This window comes from Mauremys mutica, chromosome 13 (assembly GCF_020497125.1).
Source record: "Mauremys mutica isolate MM-2020 ecotype Southern chromosome 13, ASM2049712v1, whole genome shotgun sequence".
NCBI lineage: Eukaryota > Metazoa > Chordata > Testudines > Geoemydidae > Mauremys > Mauremys mutica.
This window is the reverse complement of record NC_059084.1, coordinates 54,759,553-54,773,415: the sequence shown is the minus strand read 5'-3', so window position 1 is coordinate 54,773,415 and position 13,863 is coordinate 54,759,553. Positions and strand designations below refer to the sequence as shown.

The following is a 13,863-nucleotide window of genomic DNA, read 5'->3' as shown; positions in this document are numbered from 1 at the left end:
GTACAGGAAAATGTCTCCTACTGAACCAAGGTTGGATGAGGTAATTTCTTTTACTGGATCTACTAGCATTGGTGCGAGAGACAAGATTTTGAGCTTACACGAAGCTCTCCCTCGGGTCCTACTGAACCACTCAGATCTATCCCTGTTGATCTGTTATGGGCTGCTGTGAACCTTCTAGCTCTGTTCTTGTGTACTGGACTCAGTTGTGCCATCTTTGATCTATGCTTATGGCTGTGGGCTGAGATATTTAAAGGCACTTAAGCGAGTTAAGCCAACCCGTATTGACTTTTCCATGGAGGTAAATTCTTGCTCCTTTAAGCTTCTTTGGAAATCCCAGCTATGGGGGTCTCTTTATAGACAGTCATGTGTTGTTACACAAACATTATTCCTATCCCAAGAGCAGAGGGTCTGGTTTCCACTGGAGGTTTTCTGCTTAGTCAATTAGTAGAGGACTCAGAGAGAAACTTTGATTTTGAGTTATCTGTTTTGAGCTATCTGGTCTTGTGGGCAGCAGTGCTTTTTAAATAAAATAATCATGATTCCCTTACCTACAGACCCTCAAGCAAACTGCCAAATACTGTAAGGAAAACTGCATCCCATTTCCTGAGATAGACGAGAAATTGCTTCCAAGAGCCAGATAACCCCTCCGACTGCTACATCTTCAGAGGAGACGGTGCTCCAACCGTCATGCACTTCCCACTTTTCAACAGAGTGAATTGCCCAGGTAACGTTCGTGTCACCCATTTTCTAAAATGCTACTGACCTCACTCTCATTTCACTTACATGGATGACTTAAATACAGCTGAGTCTGCTTTGCTCTGAGGTAAGGTAGCAAAGGGGATTAGGGATTGAGATAAAATGTCAGATTGATTTAGTCCCATGTCCTATATTAGTGGGTATCTAGTGATAGTAGCTTAAGAGGAAGCTGAGAGAAATCACAGATTAGGTAGTTATAGAGTTATCTGCCATAGGGGATGTTTGTCAATAGCATCTGTGGGGTTTTTTTTTCCTCTCTGATTTGTAAACATTTTGTACCCAATTTTTCAAAAGTATTTAGGTATCTACAGATGCAGGTAGGTACCTAGTGGGATTTATAAAGAGCCTAAGTGAATTAGGTACCTATTCTACTCAGCTGCTTTTGAAAATCTCACCAGTCTCCTATCTGTATCTTTCCGCACCTCCATACATTTCAAAATCTAGCCTATATCCCTTCAATTTTTTTAAACTAATTTAAATGTGAATCTTGAAAATATCCATAAATATCCATGTGTTTTGAATCCTTCCATGCTCTTGGCTTTAATGTTTGTATGCAGTGAGTCCCCTAGGCAGTTTGTGTGTGTGTTGTGTAAATAAAAGTGTTTTGCTTTTATGATGTTCACATTTGCAGATTTTCAGTTTCATCAAATGACTCCTTGAGCTCAGAATCAGGCAACTTCTTTCTTTAGCACTAGTCAAGACACAGAGGCAAATCCTCTCTCTGTTACACAAGTGCAGTCGAAGGAATAAATGTAGATTTACACTAGTGCAATGAAGAGATGAGTCTGGCACATAAGGACAAATTCAGAGAGGAATGGAAAGGAGTCTAGAAGCTGGAAAACCTTTAACCTTCTCTCAGCTGTCTGGGTGTGTGAATTACACCAGCTCAGACACCCGTACATTCTGCACAAATTCTATTTCTCTTGATTTTTGAGCCACTTTGAATGCAGAGTGTCATGACATTATATGCTCTGTTCCTATAATGATGGGAGTCTTATAAGAACTCACTGGCAATATTTTTAAGGGAGCCTAATGGAGGTAGGCACCCAAATGCCATTGTTTCCATTGAAATCCCTTGATAGGTAGATGCATAAGTTGTACTCTAGGTTAATTTACCTTAGCGCAAATGAGAGCAGAATCTGCTCCTTGTTTTTTCACAAACATGCTGCATATGGGACGTTACAGAGAAAAGGGAGAAGGCAAAAAAATAGCTGGGGAAGAGGTAGAAAGCAGGGAAAATAGGAGAATTGATAGAATTAAAGGAAACTGTCCGAGTCTGTAGACAATCTGAGAAGTGCAAAGTATCCATTTCAGTTCAGGAGGGTGTTGACTTTGAACCCTAAAGATGAGAGTTCAACTATATTAACTATGTCACTGCAGATCGCTGTAGACAAAACATCCAGATGCTTCAGGATTGGGAGTAGAGCATTTGTGAAACCCTTTCCCCCGTACATGAGTCTCACTTGATTCTTCTCCTTAAGTCTCGGAAGCAAGATATTTCTCTCACGACGGCCTGGGAACCCTAGAATGCAATCATAATAATAGTTCTAGTTTTTATTGACACTCCATTAGTAATATTAATATCCTCATCCTAAAAATGTATTCACATCTTTTCTCTCTTTGCTTTCAGCCTATGTGACGGAATGGAGAATTAGATTCACCATGCTTCGCTTTCTCTACCATGTGGGAGACATCACCAAACTCCTTCAATCAGCCAGACTGAATGTATTGAACAATAAGGACAAGATCCTACAAGAGATCAAATACATTGTGGCTCACTCCAGCAAGGAGGCAAGCTCTTAAGAAGACTTTTTCATCTCTGCTTTGCATACGTTAAAGCCACCCAGTTGATTTTGCGAACTACAGAATTGTCATTTGGCTGGAAAATGTCATCATTTGGAATCACAGGGGGGAGGGGTCCTGGAAAATCATGAAATCTGTGACTTCCGTGACTTCCATGAAAGACTCCCAATTTTAACAATTAATCTTCTGCAGACTTTAGCGGTGGGAGCTGGTGTCTCAGCTTCTGCTGTGAAAGCACTAGTACCTAGTTCATGAGTTAACCCTATAACTTGACTGCACTTTACTTTAGCAATTCTGATTCTGCGCATGAGTCAAAGAAAAAATCTCTCTTGGTATTCTTTGCTTGCTGTTTTGAATTATTGCTCAATCTGTCTCTGCTCTGTGTGATGCCAGATGCCTTTGTCTCCTGATGCACAATTCATGTTCAATTAATAAAGTCTATAAAATTGCATCATTTGCACACAGTGCCTCCAGCCTAGAAATAGCCTGCAAAAGTACAAGCACATAATACCTGTGGTAAAAGCCATCTGCCCTGTCTCCCTGTAGTGACTAGATCACATAGAAATGATGAGTAAGGCTGTAATTTAGTTACAGGTATTTTTAGTAAAATCATGGACAGATCATGGACAATAAAGAAAAATTCCACACCTCGTGACCTGTCCGTGACTTGTACTATAAATACCCGTGACTAAATATTAGGGACTCTGGAGGCATCTGGGGCACTGTTGCTGCTGCTGCTCTGGGGGAGGGGGGAATGGTGCCCCACTGCTGCTCAGAGGGGAGGCCCAGAGCCTCGCTGTGACCGTGGGGCACAGCCTGAGACTGGTGCTGCTCAGGCTGCCCTTGAGGTCAAGTGCCTGAGGCCTCCCGATTAGTGGTCAGTGCAGCTGGGCTGACCCCGGCTCCACCCAAGCAGCTGTCCCCTGGGGCTGCCCAAGCAGAAGCCAGTGTGACTGGCCCCAGAGCTGCCCCAGCTGCTCAGGCAGCCCTGGGGTCAGTCATACTGACTGCTGTAGAAGTCAGAGAGGTCCTGGAAAATCATGAAATCTGTGACTTCCGTGACTTCCATGAAAGACTCACAATTTTAACAATTAATCTTCTGCAGACTTTCAGCGGTGGGAGCTGGTTCTTCAGTGCTGGCAGTATGGCGTATGCTTACAGATCTGGCATTCCTGGGTTCAGTCCATCTGGAGATGGCATTGTTAAAATACAGAGCTTTCAGATTCACCCCATGAGGTGAATGAAATCTGTTTGAAATGCCAATGAATAAAGATCCTGGATTGTTCTCAGGAACTTTTCACTTCATATTATTGTAAACCAGGTGTTCTCAAACTGGAGGTCATGACCCCTTACTGCAGAAATTTAGGCACTTACAGTGTTTAGGCAACTATAGTATTAAGGTTGGAGGATCTCATTGTTTCCTCTACCTCATGCTTCCCCTGCCCTGACTCCATCTCTTCCCTCATCTGAGGGCTCAGGCCTCACTGGGCAAACAGGCAGCACCTCCAGCAACTCTTGGTTCCCAGAAGCACAAGAGAGACAAGCTCAGTTTTTCTCCTCTTTAGCCCGTACCTGCAGCTGAACACTGCTCCTTTGCCAGTGGGGTGACATGGGGCCACCCTCTGCAGCCCTGGCCCATCCCAGCTGCCTCTCCTAAGCACCCATGGAGAAGGCTTTGGTTATGGGTGACCTAACACAGCCCCCTGCAGCCTGGCCCAGGCCAGCTACCTCTCCTAACTGCCCATGGAGATGGCTGTGGTTGCTTCTGGGATCCTCATTTTATCAGGCCTGTGGTAAATACGGCACCAGCGTCTCCTGCACTTCTGACTTCTGTGATTAACCTGTAATCAGGAAAGTGGCATCATCAAATGCAGTGGAGGTGCTGGTATGAATAAGGGCTGCTGCAGTGAGGCAATGGAGCCAGGGTCAGGGACCTAACAGGGCTCAGTGTTACATTTCAGCCATTCAGAGTAATCAATTCATCCTGTGTTTGCACAGCACTTAGCACTACGGGCTTCTGGGCCATGACTGGGGATCTTATCTGATTGCACAATGCAAATAATAAATTGTATTTGTATTGTCAGCAGTAAAGCTAGCAGGGATGCTTTTGTCCCTGTAGAAAGTTTTAATCAAAATTTCAACTTGAACTTCAACAAAAATTATATTGTTTTCTGCTGAAAACTAAAAAAACAAAAACCAATACTAAACAAAATATAATCAATGGTTGGAAAGACAAAAAAACTTTAGCTGAAAATGTACTTAATCTGCTCATTGCAGAAGTTAATCATAGAATCATAGAATATCAGGGTTGGAAGGGACCTCAGGAGGTCATCTAGTCCAACACCCCACTCAAAGCAGGATCAATTCCCAACTAAATCATCCTAGCCAGGTCTTAAAAAACCTCTAACGAAGGAGATTCCACCACCTCCCTAGGTAACCCATTCCAGTGCTTCACCACCCTCCTAGTGAAATGTTTTTCCTAATATCGAACCTAAACCTCCCCCACTGCAACTTAAGACCACTACTCCTTGTTCTGTCATCTGGTACCACTGAGAACAATCTAGACCCATCCACTTTACATGGGGGTAGATGGTTACACAATTTGGAGAGCTGGACAAACTCAAGCCTTGACTTCTAATAGATGCTACAGTGATGAGCATAACATAAGAGCCCATGGAGAATTGTATAAAGATTAGAATCTGTTGCTTAATGCAAAATAAGATGGGCCTGGGACAAATTAAAAATCTAAATGGGAAAAAAAAATAATGGTTGGTAGCCATGGATGCCAGGAGCAAAAATCAATGCTAAGCAGGAGCAGTAGTTATGTAACTAGTTATGCTTACATAGAACTCCAGGATGTTTGCAGCTTGAAGTGATGACCTTACAAATATAATTTATTATTTGCATTGTACAATAAGCTAAGGTCCCCAATCATGGCCCAGGACCCTGTTGCTCCAGATGTTGTACAAACACAGGATGAGCTGGTTTCTCTGCAGGGCTGAAATGTAACACTGAGCCCTTTCACGTCCCAGGCCAGGCTAGCCAGCCTCACTGCAGAAGTCCTTATTTACACCAGCACCTCCACCGCATTTAAAGGTACCACTTTCCTGAGCATGGGTCAGGAGCATAGGAGAGGCTGGTGCCATATGTAGCTGCCTCAGTTTGGGATAATTGCTTTTTTCCCAATTCCTGTCAAGTTCCAGAGGGTCTCAGAATCATGTGGAGATTCACTCTGAAGTACTTGGGAGAGGCAGCTGGTCTGGGCCAGGGCTGCAGGGGGTTGTCCCACTCATCTTGATTGGCAGAGGAGCAGCGTTCAGCTGCGGGTGTGGGATAAAGAGGAGAAAGATGTCAGCGTGTCTCTCTCATACTACTGGGAACCAAGAGAGATGGAGGTGCCGGCAGTTTGCATAGCGAGGCCTGAGCCCTCAGACAAGGGAGAATATGGAGTCAGAGCAAAGGAAGAATGAGTTAGAGGAGACAGTGAGACCCTCCAACTGACCCTCCAACCTTAACACTGTAGGTGTCTAAACACATTAGGTGCCTACATTTCTGCAGTAAGACATTATCTGGACTCCTGTTTCTGCCTGCACTGTAGGCACCTGGACACCAAAGCCCCACAGTGATGCATGAACCCAGGGAAAATTGGTGTCCCTCCCGCTAATTCACCTGTGAGGCCCAATGCGTTAGGCATGCTCATAGTTTGCTTAGCAGACTAGGCTCTGGATGCACAACTCACACAAAACAGGCCCATGGTGGGAGCAGGGGGAGGAGAAGAGGAGAATCTCTCCTATAACTTTTAATCCTGCAGTGGGGGTGCTCAGTCCCCCACTGCATAAGGAGACAGAAAGATTTGAACAGGGATCTAAAAGCTCTCCAGAGAGTGCCCAAGTGACTGGGCAAGGATCTCTCTCAGTCTCTCCTGCTGAAGCTGTTCCACCATGGAAAAATACTTTGAAAAGAAAATCACTGGTGTAGAGAGCTCCGGATTTCCAGTCTGCCACTTCAGTGCTCTAAGCACCAGGCTACGTAGTCTTCGTCGGGATTCCGCTAAGGGCAGTGAGCACCTAGGGTCAGAACCAGGGCAAACCTCAGGCTAGGAGTAAGCTAAGGAGTTTCTGGTTAGTTCCAGGCCAGTATCAATACCAAGAGTCAGAGTCCAAGTCCAGGTTTCAGGGTTCGAGTCAGGAGGCAGAGTCTGAAAGAAGCCGAGGTCAGGCCGTAAGCTCTACAGAAAGGAGAAGGAACAGTCTTAGCAACAACAGAAGATCCACACTGTTGCCTGGTTGTTTCCCAGAAAGCCCCTTGGGTTTATAGGGCAAAAAAACCAAACAGGAGTCATGGGGCTGCTCCCTGTCAAAACCTTAAGGTGGGATTTCCCATGGTGCTGTCCACAGCAGGGCATGGGAAGTAGGGGGGCTGTGTTGGTGAGTATCTCAGTGTCTGTTGCAGGGACAGTTTGTCCGTTTCACCGTGTGCCTGATTCTTTGAAAAGTGTGAATTGGGAGTTCTTTTTTCCAGGTGGGCCTTGAGAGGGCCTGACTGTTATAAAAAGGCAGTCAGCAGCGAATCAGATGAGCGGCAAACAGCGGAGGCTAACAGAGGCTTCAAGACTAAGCTTGATAAGTTTATGGAGGGGATGGTATGATGGGATAGCCTAATTTTGGCAATTAATTGATCTTTGATTATTAGCAGGTAAGTATGCCCAGTTGTCTGTGATGGGGTGTTAGATGGGGTGGATCTGAGTTACTACAGAGAATTCTTTCCTGGGTGCTGGCTGGTGAGTCTTGCCCACATGCTCAGGCTTTAACCAATCACCATATTTGGGGTTGGGAAGGAATTTTCCTCCAGGGCAGATTGGCAGAGGCCCTGGAGGTTTTTCGCCTTCCTCTGCAGCATGGGGCATGGGTCACTTGCTGGAGGATTCTCTGCACCTTGATGTCTTTAAACCACAATTTGAGGACTTCAATAACTCAGACATAGGTTAGGTGGTTATTCCAGGAATAGGTGGGTGAGATTCTGTGGCTTGCATTGTGCAGGTGCATTATGCAGGAGGTCAGACTAGATGTTCATAATGGTCCCTTCTGATCTTAAGTCTATGAGTCTATGTGTCTATGAGAGAGAGTTTGCCTGGGAGTTCACCTGGAAAGAGCACACTGATGCTTTCTTCTTGCAGGCTTCTCTGAATAGTTACTGCAACAGCTGAGAAAGCTCCTAGAAGGAAGGTAATATGGATTAGGAAGGGAGAGGGATAGCTCAGTGGTTTGAGCATTGGCCTGCTAAACCCAGGGTTGTGAGTTGAATCCTTGAGGGGGCCACTTAGGGATCTGGGCCAAAAATTGGTCCTGCCTAGTGAAGGCAGGGGGCTGGACTCAATGACCTTGCAAGGTCCCTTCCAGTTCTAGGAGATTGGTATATCTCCAATTAATGTAATGTATGGATGGTGAGCGTTCAGCTGTTGTTACCTGCATAGGATATGCCATGTTTGCCTTTCTTCAACAGCACAGAAGTGACTTTGACTGTACCAAGTGCAAGCTGGTCTCCATATTGGAAAAGAAGTTTCAAGGTCTGGAGAAACAAGTATCAACCCTATGTTGCATATGAGAAAGTGAAGATGTCCTGGACAGATGTCAAGATATGCTTCAATGGCCACAACATTCTGAAGAATCAGAGCAGGCTGCACAGCCGGGAGAGAAGGAGGGTGAAGAAATTTAGCAACATGTGACCTCCAGAAGAAGAGCATCCATATACCAGCAATGGAGATATGGGTGAGCAACCATTTTCATGTTCTCTCCAAAGGTAATAATGTGGATAGTGGAATAGATGATACATCTGAGGGAACAGAGCAGAAGGAGACTCCACCGATCAGAAGGCATGAAATGCCCTTGTCCTAGGGATGGGAGTTCCACGACCACTACTCCCTAGAGAAGGAGACGAAGTGAATGGTGGTGGGAGACTCCCTCCTCAGGGAACTGAGTCCATCTATAATCTGCCGCCCCAACTGGGAAACAACGGAGAGGTCTGCATACCTTGCCAGGTAGCTGGGATTCACCAGACGTGATTGGAGAGACTCTGCCGAGACTCATTCAAGCCCTAAGGACGCTATCCCTTCCTGCTTCCTCTCACATGGGCTCCAATGACAAAGCTGGCCATAGAATGACCTTAAGCAGATCACTAGACAAGACTTGGCGAGGCTCTGGGAAGAAGGAATAAAGAGAGTTTGAGGTGCAAGTGGTGTTCTCATCCACTCCTCCCTGTGGGAGGAAAAGGCCTGGGTAGAGACTGTTGAATCGTGGAAGTCAACAAATGGCTTATGCAGGTGATGTCCTAGAGAGAGGCTTTCCGATTCTTCGACCATGGGAATGGTGTTCCAAGATGGAGGAAGTGCTAGGCAGAGATGAGCTCCACCTAAACAAAGAGACGAAAGAGCATTTTCGCAAGAGCAGGCTGGCTAACTCTAGTGAGGAGGGCTTTAAAACTAGGTTCACCAGGGGAAGGGGAGCAAAAGCCCTGAGGTAAGTGGGGGAAAATGGGATACCGGAAGGAACCATGGAGCAGGAGAAGGCGCAAGAGGGGAGGACTCCTGCTCTCAGACTGAGAAAGTGGGGGACAATCAGCGAGTTTATACTTACGTGCCCTATACACAAATGTTAAGAAGCCTGGGGAAACAAGCAGGGAGAGACTGGAAGTTCTGGCAACAGTCAAAGGAATTATGATGTGATTGGAATAACATAGACTTAGGTGGGACTTAACTCACATGGACTGGTAAGTACAGTCATGGATGGATATAAACTGTTCAGGACGGACAGGCAGGGCAGAAAGTTGGGGGGGTGTGGCATTATATAATTACGAGAGCAGTAAGATTGCTCAAAGCTCCAGTATGAAAACAGGGAGAAAAAGCTTGTTAAGGAGTTTTTGGGTTATAGTTTAGAGGCAAGAGCAACAAGGGTGATGTCGTGGTGGGCATAGTGCTATAGACCACCAGATTCAGAAGGATGAGGGTTAGACATGGCTTTCATTGGACAATCTAACTGAACTTTCGCAGATCACAGTCCCTGATTCTCATGGGAGAATTTAATCACACCTGAGATCTTCTGGGAGAGTCAATACAGCCATGCACAGCCCATCGACAATCCAAGAAGTTTTTAGGGAGAGTGATGGGGATAACTTCCTGGTACAAATGCTGGAGGAACAAACTAGGGCAGGGGTTCGTCAACCTTTCAGAAGTGGTGTGCCAAGTCCTTCATTTATTCACTCTAAATTTAATGGTTTCCGTGTGCCAGTAATACATTTTAACGTTTTTTAGAAAGGTCTTCTTTCTAGAAGATCTATAATATATAACAAACCTACTGTTGTATGTAAAGTAAAAAAGGTTTTTTAAATTGTTTAAAGAAGCTTCCATTTAAAATTAAATTAAAATGCAGAGATAACCCCCCGGACCGGTTGGCCAGGACCTGTGGCAGCTTGTGAGTGCCACTGAAAATCAGCTCACACGGTGCCGCCTTTGGCACATTGTGCCATAGGTTGCCTACCTCTGAAATTAGGGGCTGTGCTTCCTCTTGATCTGCTGCTTACAAAACAGGGAAAGAATTGGTAGGGGAAGTAGAAGTGTGTGGCAACCTAGGCAGCAGTGACCATGAGATGGCTAAGTTCAGGATCCTGGACAAAAAGGAAGAAAGGAGAGTAGCAAAATACAGGACCCTGGACTTCAGAAAAGCAGACTTTGACTCCATTAGGGAACTGATGGGCAGGATCCCCTGGGAGGCTAAATATAAGGGTGGAAAGGAGTCCAGGAAAGTTGGCTGTATTTAAAGAAAACCCTCATTGAGGGTTGCCAGGAACAAACCATCCCAATGGGCAGACCAGAATAGAAATTATGGCAGGCGACCGGCTTGGCTGAACAGTGAAATTCTTCGGGAGAGCTTAAATTAAAAAGGAAGTTCTTACACGAAGTGGAATTTGGACAGATGACTTTTGAGAGGAATTTGGAGGAGTACAAGCATTAATTGCTAGAGTATGCAGGTGTAATCAGGAAGGCCATGGCACAATTGGAGTTACAACTAGCAAGGGGATTGATGAATAGTAACAAGAAACGTTTCTACAGGTATAGTTACCAACAAGAAGAAGGTCAGGGAAAGTGTGGGACCCTTACAGGAATGGGGAGGAAGACATGAGTGACAGAGGGATGTGGAAAAAGCTGAAAGTACGTCAATGTTTTTTTTGGCCTCGGGTCTTCACAGACCAGGTTAGCTCCCAGACTGCTGCACTGGGCAACACAGAATGGAGAAGGAAGGTGAGCAGACCCTCAGTGGTGACAAGAACATATTAAGGACTATTTAGAAAATGCTGGACATGCACCAAGTTCATGGTCCAGATCTAATTGCATCCAAGGGTGCTGAGGGAGTTGGCTGATGTGATTGCTGAAGAACCATTGGCCATTAGCTTTGAAAATTCGTGGTGATTTAGCGGGAGGTCCCGGATGACTGGAAAGAGGTTAGTTTTGTAGTGCCCGATTTGTTAAAAAGGGAAGAAGAGAAACCTGGTGAACTACAGACCGGTCAGCCTCACTTAAGTCCCCTGCAAAATCATGGAGCAGGTCCATAAAGGAATCCTTTTTGAAGCACTTGAAAGGAGAGGAAGATGAATCAGGAACAGTCAATCATGGATTCCCTAAAGGGCTAGTCTATCGCCTGGACCAACCTGTATTGAACTTCTATGATGATTATAGCTGGCAATAAATAATAATAACAATAATGCAAGCTAAACTTATGTGAAGTCTAGACCATCAATTGAAATCCCTCGTGTGATAAGAGACCATTGGCCAGATCCCAATCTATCCTCTTGAAGCAAAATGGGCCTGAATCTCATTTGTTATGGTTGTACAGTTAGAATAACCTCTGCTTTCTGCTCTGGTCTTTGAGTGCACACCCATGTCTCCGTCTTCTGCCTGTCCCCCTCTCAGAGATTGAATGATGACATTTTCCCTCTCAAATTGGCTATAGCAATTTTGTGGCGCCCACCGTTATTTCTCCCTCTGTGCTTGGTAACCCTGCAGCCTCTTCTTCCCCACAGAGCTGTGACCAGTAGTAAGTTTGAGTGACCTAGCCCAGCTTCACGTATAACAAAGTACAATTTATTTACACTGCAGGAACAAAGTGTATCATAAGAAAAAATTGATGAGCAATTTCCAGATCAATCACTGCAGTTGTTTGGTAGGATAAACATTTATGATTATTACCCAGACTCAGTTTGTCTTTAGGAAACATTGCAATAGTTTTCTCTTCCAAAATGCCTTTTCACCATAGCAAGAAGATACAATATTTATTTACTTATTTTTTAAAAAAGATAATATACATAATTTTATAAGGAGTAGGTGCCCTATCACATCATAAATAAGACAATAAAATCCCATCAGCATTAACAATCATTTAAACAGGAACTCAGGTATCCATAAACCTACAGAAACTTTTTTAATTGTTCATCATTGGGGAAAGGAAAATTTAAGTCACCAGAAAATCCTTTAAAAGACATTATGACATTGACACATTGAGTAGATGACAAAATAAATGGATATCCAGATTTAATCAAACATATTCCACCCTGCAAATTCCTATTCCCCAAAAGTGACCTGGAACAAAGAAGCAAGCCAAGCAATGAATAAATAAAATGAAACAACATGAAAAAGAAACAACCAAGCAAACAAACAAGCCAAACCTCTCATACCCCGATCACAAATTTTATCCCCCAAAAAGGAGAAGCACAAGAAAATTCATGAAGTCCACGAGTGACTTAGCTATGGCTATTGATATTCTGTGCAACATGCTCAATTAGCAAGGTGATGTTAGCAGTATAAGACAGAGAGAAGGGTGTGTGTGTACATTTATGGATAGATATTAAGATTTTGATCTTTTTTACAGTGATGTAATTCTAAATTAACTCATTTTATTCAGTGGAGTTAGTCCGGATTTTATGATTTCATAAACAGATTGCACCCTATTTTCTCAAGGGGACAATTTTGTCATCAGTTGATTATATCCATAAAGAAGCTCAGAATGAAATCTCAATCAAGTACTAATGATGGACAATTTAATTCTAATTAACCTCCACACAATCAGTTTCTTTAATGCAGCTTTGATCTCCTTATTCCTGATGCTGTAGATGATTGGATTCATTATTGGAGGCACCAGGGAATATAGAACACCCATCATGAGATCCATATTTGATGCTGAGCTGGAGGTGGGTTTCATGTACTCAAAGAAGCCAGTGCAAAGTAACAAAGAGACCACAGTGAGGTGAGGGAGGCAGGTGGAGAAGGCTTTACCTCGGCCCTGCTCAGAAGGGATTCTCAGCACTGCTTTGAAGATCTGAACATAAGACACAATTATAAAAACAAAGCAGTTTGAACCTAAAAACATACTAAAGGCAATAGCCCAATTTCACTGAGGTACGAGTCAGAGCAGGTGAGCTTGAGTAGCTGGGGGATTTCACAGAAGAACTGGTTGATGACATTGGACTGACAGAAGGGCAACCTGAAGGTGTTGCCAGTGTGCAGGGCAGAGTAGACAATACAAGTAATCCAGGCACTGGCTGCCATTTGGACACAAGCTCTCCTGTTCATTATGCTCTCGTAGTGCAGTGGTTGGCAGATGGCGACATATCGGTCGTATGCCATGATGGTGAGTAAGGCAAGATCAGTTGCAGTGAAGAGGATAAAGAGAAAGACTTGGGTGACACATCCAGGATAAGAAATCACCCTGGTGTTCATGAGAGAATTGGCCATGGATTTGGGGATGGTAATGGAGATGGAGCCAAAGTCTAGGATGGACAGATTAACCAGGAAGAAGTACATGGGGGTGAAGATGGGGTCGAGGACGGCTGTGATGATGAGAAATTCCCCATCAGGCCTACCAGGTAAATCACTAGGAACACCACAAAGTGCAAAATCTGCAGCTCTCGAACATCAGAGAATCCCAGGAGAAGGAACTCGGTCAGGGTGGTTCGGTTGGACATTTTCTTTCTCAGGTCATTGTGCGATGGCTGTGGAGAGAAGGACAAAGACAGTGGTGGGGATTAGAGTGAGAGAGGGAGTTGCCCTGATTCCCCGCAGCATTATCTCATGATGAGTGTCAACAATGCCCAGCACTCGTCACTGCTATTTAACTAGGAGTGGTGAGTTATCACACACGTGCAAATTGACATGGCTCCCTTAAAGTCAATGGAGCTGCATCATAGAATCATAAATATCATAGTATATCAGGGTTGGAAGGGACCTCAGGAGGTCATCTAGTCCAACCCCCTGCTCAA

At 44.5% G+C, this 13,863-nt stretch overlaps 1 long non-coding RNA gene and 1 pseudogene across 1 annotated transcript; one reads left to right on the top strand and one right to left on the bottom strand.

Annotated features, from left to right (window-relative positions):
- Positions 1–625: 625 nt before the first annotated feature.
- Positions 626–3,010, top strand: LOC123347915. The gene is made up of 2 exons (XR_006573113.1): positions 626–724; positions 2,387–3,010. It is a non-coding gene; the product is annotated as an uncharacterized LOC123347915 (long non-coding RNA).
- Positions 3,011–12,623: 9,613 nt separating this feature from the next.
- On the bottom strand, positions 12,624–13,569 carry LOC123347784 (annotated as a pseudogene).
- Between the last annotated feature and the right edge of the window lie 294 nt (positions 13,570–13,863).